The sequence below is a fragment of the Taeniopygia guttata genome, chromosome 3 (genome assembly GCF_048771995.1).
Source record: "Taeniopygia guttata chromosome 3, bTaeGut7.mat, whole genome shotgun sequence".
In the NCBI taxonomy this organism is placed as follows: Eukaryota; Metazoa; Chordata; class Aves; order Passeriformes; family Estrildidae; genus Taeniopygia; species Taeniopygia guttata.
The window spans coordinates 93,427,084-93,443,803 of NC_133027.1; positions in this window are offsets into that span (position 1 = coordinate 93,427,084).

Consider the following 16,720-nt stretch of genomic DNA (forward strand, 5'->3'; position numbering starts at 1 on the left):
TGAAAATTAAGTGTATTATAAATACATATATATTTAAATTTTATCTTTTAATGTATCATAAATCTCATAATCCATGTGCTCTTAGTCTATCCCACTTACAGCATGAAAACTATTCCCTCAGATAAACTTTAACATCTTTAAAACCTACTCATAATACAAACTCCACAGTCTAATGTGTTTGATACTTCGTAATTGGATGGTCTAAATCTGCACATGATCAGTTGCCACAGCTTCTGCTAATGAGTGGTAACTTGCTAAAGTGTGGGAACTCACTCCCAGCATATGCTGAAATGCTAAGAAAATATTCAGAACTACCCCAAGTCTTTTCTAGGTAAATCTTCCAGACTGCCACCCATCTGCTGCTACCAAAAATATGAACTCGGTGATAAATTTGATTAAATGGATCCTGCTGCCACCGTTTCGTTTGAAGTTTTGGTGAAAACAACAGATAACAGCTTCATACTTCTGTAACACTCCAGATGGTGATAATTCTTTTCTAAGCTTACTAGGACTGCAGGTAGAAGTATGTTGACAAAACACATCACTGAAATTTTAATGCCTCTTGACACCCAGAGTTAAAGGAAGTATTTTTATCTGCTTTCAATATTTATTACTGTCATACACTCTTTGCTGGGTGGAAGATACTTGTGGCATTATCTTTTGTCTAGTGAGGAGACTATCAGCACTTTTTTACGTTATAATTGATCTATCAACACCAAAGGATGTTCAGTAAATCTGAGTATTTTGTTCAAATATGAGCTACATGACCTGAAATCTCCTCTACTGTTAACAATTGGACAAGAGATCACAAATTCTATTCCAGGCTGTGGCTACTGAATAGACTTTTGGACTTACATGCAATGCCTGAGGTGACCTATACTGGGTGATTGCCTGTAATGTACTGACCTGATGAGTTTTTCAAGATTTGATGGATCCTATGAAGATTGTAGTATGAAGCTTTTAAGTATCCATCCAATTCTATTGAGAACTCAGTTTTGAGCTTTGTGACAGTATCATTAAGGGTTCAGTATCATTAAGAGTCCCTGCCATAACACTACAACAGCAGTTGAGTGGTACATTTTACAGGGCTTTGGATTAGGCTCTACCTTGCCCTTCTGTTAAAACACATCCACATTCTCAATTTTTCCGAGTCCATTCAAAGTGACCAGCAGCATGGCTTACATTTGTGCTACTCTAAGAAGTTTTTATAACAAATTAAAGAAGCAGCGTGCAGTGGAAGATGGTCAGGTATACTCAACTTTTTCCAAAAATGGTACTTTTTTAAATTAAACATCTTAACTTTTCTGCTAACTTTCCATTTTATAATTTAAAATAAAATTTACACTTAATTATCCTGATTCTTTCATATCAGATTAAGGCTAGAAAACATATTGTTTTCAAATCTTGGTGACTTTGAAACACTTTGCAAGCAATCTGCTTCACTCATTTAACTTCCAGTCTGTTGCTGAAGTCTCTTTATTCCCAGTAATTGAACAGTCGTGCAGCTCAGAGGCTCTTCTCACTGGCTTTGGTGTGGCAAATTCCTCTAAATATGAACACTGCTAACCTTCCCCTACTCACACAAATATCCCTGGGCATCTGTTCTGCAGATGGCAGACATTGTCCTGAAAAGCTGGAACATAAGAGTGTTGAAAATGTACAGTCCATGCTGGAACAGTACCGTCCACAGCTCTGCCAGAGCTGGCAGAACCAACAGCAGCAGGTCCAACTTCTCTGGTGTCAAACCTTCTGCACACAGCATCCATTTGTCCAGTACTTCCAAATATCTCCAGCCTGGCTTGCCAGACTCCCCCAAAGGCAGCAGCTCTTTGCCAGAAGTGGCAGAGCAGTAGATTAGCTCTCAGATTGCTTCTTTGAACCCCAAAGCCACAGCTTGCTACTCAGACCAGTGGAGCTGGCAGGTCTGCGTGCAGCACGTGTTTCAGCACTTTAAAAAACACTTTAATGGCAGCTCTTTCGTGAGAGGCTGTGTTCCCCAGATTTATGTTTTTAGAGAGCTCACAGGCTGTTTTGCTGGCACAGCACATCCACAGGTATGGGAGGCCTCTGGAGGAGGAAAGTCCTTTCAGCCAGCAACCTCTTTTGGCCATTGCTCAGCACAAACAAATCACAGTGGAACTGTGCTCATGGGAAAGAGGCATTAATAATGCAAAGGCTTTGACACCGGCTAATTTTCACTGACACTGATGAGTTCTTGAAGTAGGGTTTTTCACTAAAAAATATAGTTTGCACGTCAACATGTCAGTTGAATTTTTCCCAGACTCTAGCTGAATTTTTAAAGTAGCAGTTGAGAAAACGTGCCTAAAAAAACCCCCAGTGTTTAGGGGCATTTGACAGAAGAGATGAAGGAGGGCCAGAAACTACATCTCCACCCTGTGATTAGCAGATAGAGGTCAGCCATCACTTGATGGATGCTTCCCTTTGCTTTTACTTAAAAAGCAAAGATTTCAACAGATTGAAGAATTTCCACTTCATAACTAACTGGGAAGATCCACCAAGCAAGGAAAACTGGTTTTGAAGATGATCAAGACTTTTCCTGAAATGTTTGGCCACATGACCTTGGTGTGTTTAGCAAAGTTGGAGCATTCTAGCATTCTTTGAGATCTGGAACAAGTTTCCTAGCACCTATGAGAGGAATGATGTGTGATCATGGACTTTGCAGACTGCAAGGGACATTTGCTTTGACTGAAGGAATAAAATGAGCTTTAAAATATAATTTTTTCTGCAGCAGGCTGTGGTAAGATCTTTACAGGCAAAATTTGAGGAAAGCAGTGAAAGAAAGCTATATAATGCTATCAGTTCTGCTACATTTTTTCCCAAAACACTTTTCAAATCAGCTTTACTAAGAGACTGGGGAGTGAGGAGTCTTGGGTAAGCTTTTGCAGGCATTTAGGTATTTAATGGGTCAAGACTTAAGAAGGATAGGGAGGATATGCATCTTTTATCAATTTAAATCCATCTCACATTTTACTTTATATATATTGCATGTATACAAAGTAAATTGATTACTCTTTTCCGAGTTCTAATTATGCAGAAGATTTGGTGGTTGAAAGGGAGATTGAAAAGCAAAGTTTCCTTGACAATCTAGTGGAGGTGGTTGTTTTAAAACATAGTGAAGAGATACAAACCCTCTAAACTGTAGGGAAGGGAGAGACCAGTTTTCAATTGTTAGAAAAGAACATTCCCTTAATAAAATGCTTCCCTAAATTTACGAGAAGGAACATTAAATTTTAGATCCAGTTTAGAACTTTTGGATCTTCTTAATTCTACACATGCGACTAATCCAGGTGACTTAATTGGGTCTATTCATGAACTTGGAATTACGTGTACTTAAGGGTTGGTATCATTAACTTCTTGATGAATGTATGGAGGAATTAGGTCCCATTCATCTTATGCCAGATGCATTTTGCAAATTTTTTCTTGATGCTGAATATTTATATTGATGCTTAATTTTTAATTTTTTTAAAATATAGTGTCAAATTTGAAAAAGGAATTGAATTTACGATTTTTGATTATTAGTTTGTTACTATCACTGTTTAGACAGTTGCAGAGCACTTTTCTGGGCTGTTATAACATGTACCGTGGGAGGCTAATTTTTTTATTTAAAACTGACTCATTCTGCTAATAAGAAGGGGTTTATTTTAGAACTCTCTCTGTGAAAGTAGTCATTTACCTCTTGACGCTTACCTCATAATAAGATTTTTTTAATAAAGTGGAATATAGTATTCCCAATGAGTGTCACAAATTGTATCAAAATATTTTTAAAGTACCTAAAATAATCTACGAACATTTTTTCTTTTTTTTTCTCTTATCCCTTAAGTGTTTAAAAAATCATATTTTAACCCATATACCTAATATAACTTGATACATTTAATATTCTCTAGATTCTTTTCATCAGAATTATTGACAACTTCTCCACATTAACAAAGTTGACCTACTGATACTGAGTGCACATCTGCAACTATTCATGCCATGGAAACAGTCCTAGGAATGTCAAATTATTCTACACACAGATAAAAAGAAATTGGCAGCTTAAAATCTATTAATACTCCTTCAATTCTAAAACTGGAGCAACAATCTGCTGTACCTTGTAACAAAAGGAAAGGAACCATTTATTTCCCATTTATTTCCTAAAATTAAGTACATGGGGAAAGGTGGTGGATAAGTGTGCATCATTGCACAAATGTGAAATTTTCTATTAGCAGGATCAGTATTATACTAAATCATTTACAATATTATTCAGAATACAATAGTCCATGCCACATGCTGACACCCTTTGAAAACAAAGGTGCTGACTCTAGCAAAAATTGGTTTATGATCTAAAATATTTTGTTATCAAGACAGAAAGTGCAAGAGCATCTTCTAACATTCAGCACTTGTATGCAGTTATTGCTAAAAAAGTGTCACTGTGTATTTGCTAAGTGAATTTTATTTAAATAAATAAATAAAATTGTACATCCATATTCTTGAAATACAGATAAAGATGCTTAAATTTTTCCTATGAGCTTGGCTTTGCATAAATGAGAATGAGACTCATATATGACTACATGTATCCTCTACATCTACACATATATCTGTGTATGCCATTGTTAATTGCATTTATCATAATTATATTTGCAAAATACCTTAATTTTAACATTTTATATGGAATGATCATCAGGTCATTTAACTATGGAATGGTAAATCCATTGAAAATCATGTAACCTTGGTAAAATGTAAATAAAAAAACTAAGTAGACCTGAAAGTAATTTGCCATAGAATCTTCTGAAGATATATAAATTTTTACATTAAAAATACAAAGAACGGAGAATACATAAAAGCTAACACAGAAATTATTTTTAACAGTATTTCAACACGTATGTAATTATTATTTATGTGAAGAGTCATGGGCTGAAAATAATGTCAACTAATTGATATCCATCTCTTTCACTGCTGTCTCACAATGAGCCCCGTCACAGCTCATTATTTTCACCCTAATTGCCAGATAGTGGAGAGTAAGACTCCAACCTTTTGTCACTTTATTGCTGGTTACTGGGACACTGCTGAGGAATAGGAACATCAACTTCAAGATGCTATCCTAACTTAGCCACAGCAGAGGTTAGAATTGCACCCAGAAGTAGGTCATGGGAGACAAGGACCTTTTGCACATTTTATACATAAAATTATATCAGAGCATAGATTTAAAACTCTTAGAGCCAGGCTCCCTGCTGTAACGAACAATGACTGAAGTTAAAGAGGGGAAGTGCATACACATGCTTTAGGTTATCTACAAGTTGGCAGTTAAGTTACTTGTTTTGAAGATAAGAGATGTACTTGTTGAGGGTGCTAAACTTACGTCTTCAATAAAAAGCATGATTAATATTTGAAAGCCTTTCTGTCAAAATATAATGATGTCAGTTACAAAGTGTACAGTTTGGGGTGTGACATTTTATTCAGACCTTTAAATTGACTTGTCAGGAGCAGAATATCAACAACATCCCTTAAGAGTTGCTTTAAAATCTTACAAGAGTGATAATATTTTAAAACTTTGCTTGCAGCAGAGCAAGGCATGGAGACTGCATCCTTCCGGAGAATATGCTCCCAAATGAATAAAAGAACACGTCCTTAAGGTTCAATCTTAAATAATTTCCCCTTTAGCAATAGAGTGGTAAAAGAACTTCATGTGGAAGGAACCATTCCAGTTATCATTCTGAAACCCTTCTCCCAAGGTTGGAACCTTTGTCATTGCCAGATGCTGAGGGGAAAGTTTTAACTTTAATGATATACCAGAAAGGGGATCACAGCAGAAATTTTGTTTTCCAGCTTTCCCTGTTAAAAGATTTCTAGTATTGCTGTGGAAATTACTTTAAAGTGTAAGATACTGCAGATCATTAAATGCTCTGAGTAGTCTGCAATGAAATCCACTGAATGAAATGCTACTCTGTTATGTTGCTAAAGATCAGCATGGATCAATATCAGTGTCTCTTCAAACCATGTTCATACATGTCTTAGGCACATTAAAAGCTGTTTTACTGTTTGAAAATATATTTGTATTCTGTAAATTATACTGGTAGCCAGTCCACCTAATAAGCACTTACTTTGGTCATTTTTGTTTTTTCCCCTTGTTTCACCAAGTGCTGTTTTTTATTACATGTCGTTAGTGGAACTTTCATTTCCACCACAGGTTACCATTACTATTTACTGGGTAACACAAGCCAGGAGTTGCTAACCTTCTCATTAAAAAATCACAGGATAACTAGACAGACATCAAATCAGAATAGCAATTATCTATATTTATGCACCAGTAATCTAAAAAATGATGAGATATTAGATCTTTTCCTTTAATGCTTGCCATTTCGGAGCAGTTGTTGAAACCTTCAGGATTTTTCTGTGATGTTATATTCAGCAGTGCATAATATTTCTGTTCTTTCTTATCTTTAGGGGCATTAAAAAGCAGTGGGAAATAAAGTGACTTGCTAACATACTAATCATTAGACAGTTATATCAATATCAAGGAGACAACAAAGTATTTTCCTAATGCTTAAACTTGTTTCAAAAATATTATGTCAGAATAATAGTGGTCTTATCAGAAAAATGTCATGGGGATTTTTTGGCTGCTGTTTTGGTTGGTTTTATGTTTTGATTTGTTTTTTTCTGTTGTGTTTTTTTTGTGGGGGGGGTGTTGAGCCTTTTTTGGGGGGTGAGAATTTAATGAATACATAGAAAGAAGTCTTTGGAAGCCCCCTCATTTTAATGAGCCTGAATCAAAACAATGGTTAACAAAACCCAGGTCTGGGTGAGTTGAGAAATTTTATTTTATTTTCAGTAGCAATTTTGCTCTTCTCCTTACTACTAAATATTTATATTTTTCTTAATACTGTGCTGTTGCAAGGGTCCTTCCTTTCTTCCAATTGCTCAGTTTGTGATCAGCCTCCCTAGAAGTTTCTAAATCCCACAGTATGCATCTTTCACCAGCTGGTTGTACGTTTCCCTTTATGTTTTACCTGTTTAGGGGGCTGGGATAAGGCAAATTCCAAATACAGATCCTGTGAGTGGAAAGCCAGCTTGGAAACTGGATACCAATGTTTCTAAACCTTAATTTGAATGGTACATAAAAGTAGTTTGCCCAGAAGAGTCAGGCCTAAAAATTTGCTTTTAACAGATGAAGACCTGCCTTAAAAATGATATCTGTACCTCCTGTTGATGCATTTTGGTGAACTGACGCTAATCTCAACATCTGGAAGAAAGGTGAAGGAACAAACACACAACCAGGGATGATTTGAGTGTTTTATCCCAGGATACATGCTCATTGACTATTCCTTCCAAAAATCTACAGCAGTCACCATGGAGCTTGGCTTCTGAGCTCCCTGAGACACAAGAAGGGCCTGTAAAATTATAACTAAGTGCTTTCTTTGCAGCAATAATCTGTGAATTTTAGAACAAAGCATGGAGGAAAGTTGTAGACCAGCTGCATTGCAAAAATGAGAAGGAAGGGAATTTCTGAGAACAAAGGATTGGAAGTTCAGCTGCCATAGTCTTTCTGATTTTGCAAGAACAATCCCTTTACTGCTACAAAGAGTTGACCAACAAATTACACATAGATTTCTGTAGGAAATAATAATTAAAAAAAAAACAACCTAAAAGTTAGTGAATTTTATGTCAACTTTGAGTTGGGAAAGAAAGGACTGCTTATATAAGGTTCCAGAGAAGAGCTGATGTTCTTCCTAGTTTTTTCCCCCCTCCTAATATCAGCACAAGTTCCCTTGTTTTGAGAATGAGAGTAGCAGTTCTCATAAAATGTTCACAAAGGCCAGGCACCTTTCTTGTAAATCAGAATACCTCTATGATCTGGCTAAAAGATACATTCAAAACATTTACCCTGATGGTAAAAGGTATTTTACCTTTTACCTAGCAAATTGATCTTCCCAGTGTGTGAATATAAGCAGAGGGAAGTAATCAGCAGTAATGAAGGCTGCAAACCCTGAAGGAGAGTGTAGAGAGATGGAATTCCAATCTAAGCTTGATAGAGGCAGCAGGTTTTTCTCTATTGCTGAAAGGTTTGTATGGTTTTCAGACAAAGTATCTAAATTGCTTGTCAGTTCCAAGAGCACCTTTTCTTTGGAGTAATCTGTCCTAAAAAATCTCTGCATCTCCCTCTGTACTCATTAGAGCATTCAATGAACCATCTCTGCCTCCAGATTATGCCATAATTTGGGAATTTTGTACAAAGGATGTTTTAAGAAGGGCTTCTATGAACATGGATCTCTAAAAGGATACAGGAGAAAAATGTGTTTTGAGAGCTCCCTTTACAAGCCCCCGGCCTTGATTCTGCCATTCCCAGTGATGGCATTGCTGACTTCACTATCCAATTCCTCTTGAGGTCAGCACACCACTGGAAGAGACTTGGTTGTGCAGGAAAATAAACTAATATTATCTAAAACGTTCAGTTAATCTTCCCAATCTTTGTAGCATTGGTGAAATCTAGAACATGCTGAAATGTGTGGCTCTTTTCAAACATTTCACTACAACCAGCCATGGCAAAGTTTAACTTTTTGTGCTTCAGTTCACTTTGTCCATGTCCTGATGCACTGGAAACCTTGTCCTCCTTCATCATCCTGAACAGTTTCAACTCATTCCAGTCCTGTCACAACTCTTTTTTTTTTTTGTCACCCACACATTTCAGATTTCTAGAGCAATCTCTTTATGGGGAAGCTGCTGAACACTTTTGGCAGGCTTTTCCCCAGATTCTCTGAAAATCTCAGCCTCCTGGACTAGTTCCATACTTTGAATGCTCATGTCTGGCCCTGGCCCAAAGAGAGCACATTTGTCAGCTCAGCCAGGACATTAATATTCACATTGTGTCCCATCCTTTACCGCTAGCATTTAAGCCTTGAGAATACTGGAAAGATGCCTTGAAGGATGTGAAAGGATATTATTTCCTTCTTTAAATAGAAGGGGAAAAATATATTATATTGGAGCTACCAGCATACTCGATTAATTTTTAAAAGCAGAAATCTCTAGGTTATACTAAGAGCCACAACAGCAAATACTGCATATGCAGTTGAGAATATTTAATAGCAAGTTTAAGTTACATAACCACTAAATTATTTGAAATAGACATTTGTGCTGTTCTAAGCATAGGCTGACACACACATAGACTCATGAATAATTGCTTTTCCTTTCAGAATGACCTGTCCCATTTCTTCTGATGCCTGTCCCTGAACTGATTAAATTTGATGAGTAGATGAATATAAATTCATCTCCAGGTTTTGTCTTAGTAACTTAGATTTGTTTTTTGGTTTTACGTATAGATGTCAAAATAGTTTCTCCAGAATTATAATATGTCCACAATTAAATTCATATGAAATTAAATTGAATTATCTCAAGAAATTCTCAGTGTTACATTTAATTCCTTTTCTTGATTTCTCTTTTCTGCTTGCTTAAAGGAAGTTTGTCTTATATGAAAATGCTGTAAAAACTGTTGTATGATGCATTATATATTTATGGGACAAGAAAGCACACCTACAAAGTGTGAAATGCAACATTGACACCTTTAAGCCTACATTATCTCTGCCAGTCTATTTTTTAAAAAAATATAAATTTTTTTGCATATGTATAACTTCTTATTTTCTAAGATGCTTTAGAAATATTTCAATATTTTTATTCTTTCTGCTTTAAATATCAGTAACCTGACAAAATTTGAAGTAAAATATTGGGAAACATTTCCATTAATTCCATCAGAAATTGATTGATTGAGAATAACAACAGAGTGCATTTACAACGTGCCTCAGTGAAATGCTGAGATATTACATAATATATTACTGTAGTAATACAAAAAATTTCATCATATCTAGCCATACAACTTGACTAATTATTCTAGGAAATGGGGTAAATTATTCTGAAAGCTCAAAGTAGATTTCAATTTTGCTTTTAGATAATTATATAGGGTACAAAATTGAATTTATTTCTTGTTGTAGATATTTATAGTTAATGTTATAAATGAATATGGAGCTAGGGAATGGTCCAGGACATCTGAATCTGGTGTAACATTTTGCAGTCTTCCAGGACAAATATGGCTGTTGCTAAGGTAGTAAGTCCTTGTTTAGATGGCAAAGTGCTTTGCAGAATAAGGTAATCCAATTATGGCTTCCAATGGCAGTGAGAGCATTCTGTTAGCATTATTGGAAGTTAGACTGTATCCCAAGAATCATTGCAATACCTGGTAATTGTCGCCTTTCTTTCCTAATAAATTCAGCAATCTTTGAGAGTGTAAAAAAGAAGAAAAAAATTCATTGTATGCAAAAATGGATTGTTCTAAAATGTAGAGTCTTTCAGGGGTTTCTTACTTATAGATTTTTTTATCTTAAAAGGGATAGTCATCACTTAATATCTTGCCACTTTACATGAATATGTAGATTTATTCTCAGAAGACCTCTAAAATATGGAACAAATTAATTCAGTGTTTCAAGGTGACAAACTGTGGCTGAGGAAGTCACACAGGAAGCCTGTGGAAGAATCAGAAACTAAATTTACAGGAGAATCAAATTCTATTAAAAAACATGCTCAATATGTTCCACATTATTTAGAATAGGGAAAAAACACTCTGCTAAATACTCAGCATAAAATCATAAATCACATTTTAACCACAAAGGATACCTTATGGTGTGTTTCTTACAAAAACCAGAAAGTTTTCAAGTTGTTTTTTTTTTCCATATTGAGTGGAAAACAAATATAAAAATAACAACAACAAAACCAACCCAAAACCCAATCAGACTTCCTGTAAAAATAAAAGCAGCTGGAACAGTCACAGTAGTTTTCAATCCTCATCCTGCAAGTAATAGGTTTTCACCTTCTATCCTATTTTTATTAGAGTTGATTCCATTTTCCTGTCAAAATGGATATCCACTTTTGAAAAAGCAGGCTTTGTTTGCTTTAGGCTCCATGCAAGGAAAGTAACATTCCTCAAGAAGCTTTATCATACAGTCAAAGCTGATGACCTACTACAATAATCTTGAGATGAAAATGAAATATCACCTTGTGAAGTCTTGTGGGACTGCACTTTTCCTGTAATGCAATAACTGTCTGAATGAGACGGATCCCCCGAAAATGAGCATATCTCCCCCGAGTTCCAAGGACCTGTGTCAGTGCACAGAAAACACAAATTCAGCCCCTTTGACTTTTTCACATCAATAAAAAATTAATTAATTTTCTAATGAATACCCTTCTTGGAAATTGCAAACCATCTGCATATGGTTTTCTTTGTCACAAATGTATCTTTGACTATAAAACTGTCTCTTTGAATGTCAGTGCTCTGTTTGTCTTTACAAAGCAAAAACTATTTAAAGTCAGGAACATTTGGAAGTTCTTCAGTAAGCAATCTCCATTGCTGCAAAATTAAATCTGCAGATATATTCCATATTCCATCAGTGAAAGCACTTACAAACATACCCCGAGAAATGCAAGGCCTTATGCACTGAGTTTTGGTATAGATCAGAAAACTATACTCTTAGACATGAGGAAAGCAGGTAGAGTCTAGGCTGGCACATAAAATGAGAAGTCATTGACCAGACAGTAACCTCAAAACATGGTTCTGTGGCAGTTTTCAAAATATTTCTCACTCTAGACACAGGCTGCTATTAGAATAAGATCTTAGTTTCTCTCAAAGACATTCTACTTGTGGCTTTAGAGGAATCTGCAAGTTCATCAGATGTAAGTAAGATAAATCACAAAATCTGGCCTATGAACCACCACCTCCTCACTCCTCTCCTAAGGTAAACCTCTTGCATATTGTAAAACAAAGCATTCTGCTCAGTTAGGGTGCCAGGCTTGATTTGAGTGAAGAAAAAATTAAGCTGTAGAAAGTTTTAAAGATGGATTACTTGGATTTCGGGAACTAAGAAACAGCCAATTGCTCTGATTCCATTATGAAAACATCTCTCTTGCTCCCAAACAGGCCGATTTTGATACAAATAATGCAACAAATGACAAATGGAGGTGATGTAGCAAGGATAAATTTTTTGTCTTTAACTTCCTTCCTGCCAAATACTGGGTGGCACAAATCAGTGAGTGCTTTTGCCTGGTAACCACATAATGTCCTGGTTATTCCACTTGTTGTGTTTGGCTGGAAAAGTGGGACACTGGAGCCTTTGACCAGGGACTAGCAAGCACACACATGCATAACAAGGGAGGCAATTACAGATGTGCTGTCATTGCACTTCCAGTGAACCCCTAGAACATTTGTAAACAATTCTGTGAGAGGCAACCAAGGGCCTTTGGAAACTAAAAATTATAGACCAGTTTAACAATCCATTTAGCGGTGGAGTGAGTAATTTAATTGCATTTGAATCCTCCAATTCAAATGTAAATTAACATACATATAGCATATTTCAGAGACACAGATGCAAGTGATTTGCATGTTCATTTCTGTTTATACCATAGTTAAATATAACAAAAGTTTAACAAAATAAATAATCTCCCTGGCTAAGCAACTAAATATTGATTAATCCAAAATTCCTGAAAATATATGTATCTAATAAAAATTAAATCCAAACACATGGGAAAAAAAAATAAACAAAAAAAAAAGAGGAACTGAAATCTACCAATATTTGGCCTCAGAAGTATCAGAAACAGCACAGAATAAACATGGAATTATTGGTTCCCCACCTGCCAGGCAGAAGTACGGGGCAAATCTGGTGGCTGCATGACCTGCTGACAGAACCTGACATGGTTCTGAAGTTTCACTGTTATCTCCCACAAAACAAAGCTAAGCTAAGCAGTTTCACTGTTATCTCCCACAAAACAAAGCTAAGCTAAGCAGTTTTACCAGTGATGAAATCTGTTCTGAGAGCAGAATAGATATTTTACATTATAGTATTTTAAAAGAACATCCATGCAGGTGAAATTTTGCTGTTGTTGTTAATGTTCAAAAAAGTATAAACCTCTCATCCTTGGAAAAATCCCATTATGATATTATCCCAACCTGTTACTAATACAGCAACAACAACAACAACAAAATATTCAGAATGCTGCTTCTCCTTCCAGTGAAAAAGCCGATGACAATACAAAAAATGAAGTCAGAAAAAACAACTCTAGTGAGAAAGTGACCTCTTTAAATGGTGAACATTCTCAACAGATCTCTGCCACTTCCCAGGCAAAGCCTTCATTGACTAAAAAACTCAATACAAGAACACCGAATTTGCTCAAAAGACAGGTAGAGAATAGTCTCATGGGAACTAAAAAAGGTGCAAATCTAAGCAAGGGATTTCTTCTCAGTCTTCAAAATTTTCTTGAAGTTTCTTCAAATTAAAGAGGGAGGAGCCTTAATAAGGTATATTTCTGCATTCAAAGGGTGTATTTTGTAGATATGACTTTATTGCTCTTCAAAGAAAACGTATTAATCCAAACAGAACATTTAGGTTGATTTCTATTACTCAGAATAAACATTGCTTATCCCAGAGATGTACATTAATTTGAAATTCATTATTTCATGTTAATGCATTATGGTCTCATGAAAAAAAAAAACTTTGGAAATAATAAATAATCTAAACTGTGTTTTATTCTTTTGATAACTATTTTTAATGATCCTGTGCACCTCAATTTAAAAAAAAGTACTTACACCATGAACCTCAGTGACATAAGTTCAAATTGTACATGCTATCCAAAACCAATGCATGTAACAAGTCTTTCCTGCAAATTGGTGCCTGATTCATATCAAGCAGCTTGTCTGCATATGAAAAGACTGACCTTTGAGAAAAGGAAGAGAGAACAGGGCTTTTTTAATCCTACTTGGTGGTTCTTGCAACAGAAGTTGCTTATAAAAATCTAATTTAGTATTTGAAAGGTAAGATTTCTCAGGAAGAAGCTCCAGGAAAATAATTGCTTTTTTTCACTGGTCTTTATATTCTTTGCTAAGGGAAAAATGCATTTCTCTCTTTCCTTCATACACCAAAAACCTTGGATAAGTTAGTTTCCACTCAAATAAAACAAAGCAGAACAAAATTGATTCCTTCATGGCTTTTGACAATTATCAGCTTCCAAGGACTGTGGGCATTTACTAAGAAACCATTATTTTTATGTAGTCAACATCATCATAAAGATGTTAAAGGGAAACAACTTGTTGAGTTTTTCAGAGGATCATCATGAATTATCCACCACAGAACCATAATAAGAACTGAATAAAAATTAGGATCTCCTATAAATAAAAATCATGTTTAGAATTAATTTTCTCTGAGATTACTTGAACATACTGAGATATACATCAACTTATCAAATAAAAGATTTTGTAAGGAAACATGGGCTACTTTAACATGCTTTGTATTGAAACAAAATATATTGGGTTGGGTATTTTTACTTTTGGACAGAATATTTAAATGAAAATTTGAGTGAGTTGTGTATTAAACTTTATAAAACTAGGTGAAAAGGGCAGCAAAGCTGATAAACTTCTTGAAATGTGAGTAAATGAGCAGAGTTGAAAATGAAATCCTTTATTTTTCTTGCCCTGTGAAATTATTGTTACTAATAGGTGTCATCTTGGATGGCACAGTAAAGAAGCTGACTTTTAAATAGCTCTTTTTTCTCGTTCTTCTTGCATTTATTGTGAACCACAGCTTTAGTAACACACCTTGCCTGCACCCCCTTTTCCTTATCAGCCAGTGATGCCCACAGATGACCTCAGTTCTCATTCCATTGCTGCTGATTTTGTAGCAGTTTATGGATCTTTTCTCTTAGACCCTTCCTCACAAAATCTTTGTAGTTCTGCATTTCATATGTTGGATGAGATGGATCAAAGTAACTTCACCAGCTACTTCATAACACAAACAGACAAAAGTTCATAGAAGGAAGCCTCTCACAGTAAAATCCTTATTGACAGAAGCAGCAAAAGGTGAATTCCTGTACTTGATATTCAATGGTTTTAGAGCAGGAGGAGCCAATTTATTTCCTGTGTAATAAACATGCTCCTCTTACAAAAGTACCTTTAATGAAAAAAATAAAACTTGCTTCAAAATTCAAAGAAGAAAATTCAGAAATGAGTGGTAATCAACCTTTATATTTTTATTACTTTAGTGAAGAACAAAGAGCATATGAGCTACCACTGAACTCATTACACTCACAAGTCACACATTCAGGTACAGACAGAGAGATGACAAATTGCTTCACCTCAGATGAATGGCTGTACCCTCCCAGCAGATAAAGAGCCAAACTTTGGACAACAGCCCAAGCTCCTGTTGAATAAATGAAAGAAAATCTGCTCAGTCAAAGTTTAAAAGAAAAGATCCTCTCTTGTATGAAATGGTGAACCTAACAAGGATAATGTTTGAGCTGGGACAACCTTCTCAGGATTAGCTTCTATTGAGATTTTCATTATTTTAGCAGAAAATAATAAATGCAAGCAGTCACTGCAAAAGAGCATTGCACAAAATCCTCCTCAATGAGATGTGTTCCTGTTGTTTCTGTTCCATAGAGTGTTTTTAATCTTTGAAGTTAACTATTTGGTACATATCATAATAAAAAATTATTTTAAATGGCCACACAAGTATACAATACTCTGTTATTTGCAGAACTGTCTGCTTTCCCGAATTGCTGCTATTGCATTCAGGATTGATTTATAGACGTAGGAACACTGCCAAAGCAGATTTGTACCACTCTGTTACTCTGTTTCAACTGGAGCATTCATAAACAGAAACAAATTATGTAGATAGAAAATTACAATTCTTCTAGACAAGAAAAGGCTTGCAAACTCAAAATTTATTTGTGTTTGAAAAGGTATTTGTGAAGGAATGAAATTTTATGCTCAGTGAAAAACTAAACAAGAAAATTAGGAATATGACACAAAAAAACAAAAGCCAACAAATCATTTTGAGTGCAAAACTCTCTATCATTTACTTCACAATATGCAAGTTGAACAGTTTTACATGTTACTAATAGACCACTTGATGCAAATATGTGAATAGGGCTCAGTGTCAGGATAGGTGTGAAATGCATTTCAAGATAAGAAAATAAACCTTAGAGAGATTGTTTTTTTCTGTTGTCACCAGACTTCCCACTAAGAAAATTTCTATTCCTGCTTTGAAAAGAAAAATATTCTGAATGCAGGCAATGCAATTTGATTTCTTTTTTTCAAGACTTAAAATCACTTTGGTTTTGCATCCCGTTCTTCAAAGGTGGGTTGGCAAGCCAGAATTGAAACCTCTGTGCTGTTTTATCCCTCTGTTCAGCCTGTGCAAGCATGTCAGGAAGTGTGAGCTTCCCAATGCACCAAGATTGGGAATAATTTAGAACTTTTCCTGCCTGCAGCATTGGAGGATCAGGAAGCACAGAATGAGCTCAGGGTTAGTAAATGGTACAACTAAAAGAACCTGGCTGTTGCTACCAGGATCTGCTGAAGCCCCTCTGATTTCACTGGGTTTTGAACTGACTGCAGTACAGCTACGTCTGGCTCCTCAGCAAAGAGGAATTGTTTGCAGCCTGCATCGCATGAAGCTGTTGGATGCTGCTTTTGGGCTCTTGCAAATTATGCAAGTTAAGCTGTATTCCACCTGTATGATAACACAGCAATAACACCCTCCTTATCTGCTGCAGGATGGTTTGTTTAATATGCAAGTAGGCAGAGCCAGCTTTTGAAGCCCATAATGTCAACAGATCCATCCATGGAAATGGATGAATAAATGTAAAATAGAATTTCTCTTCTTACTAAAGTACCAATTAACTGTTATCACTTGTT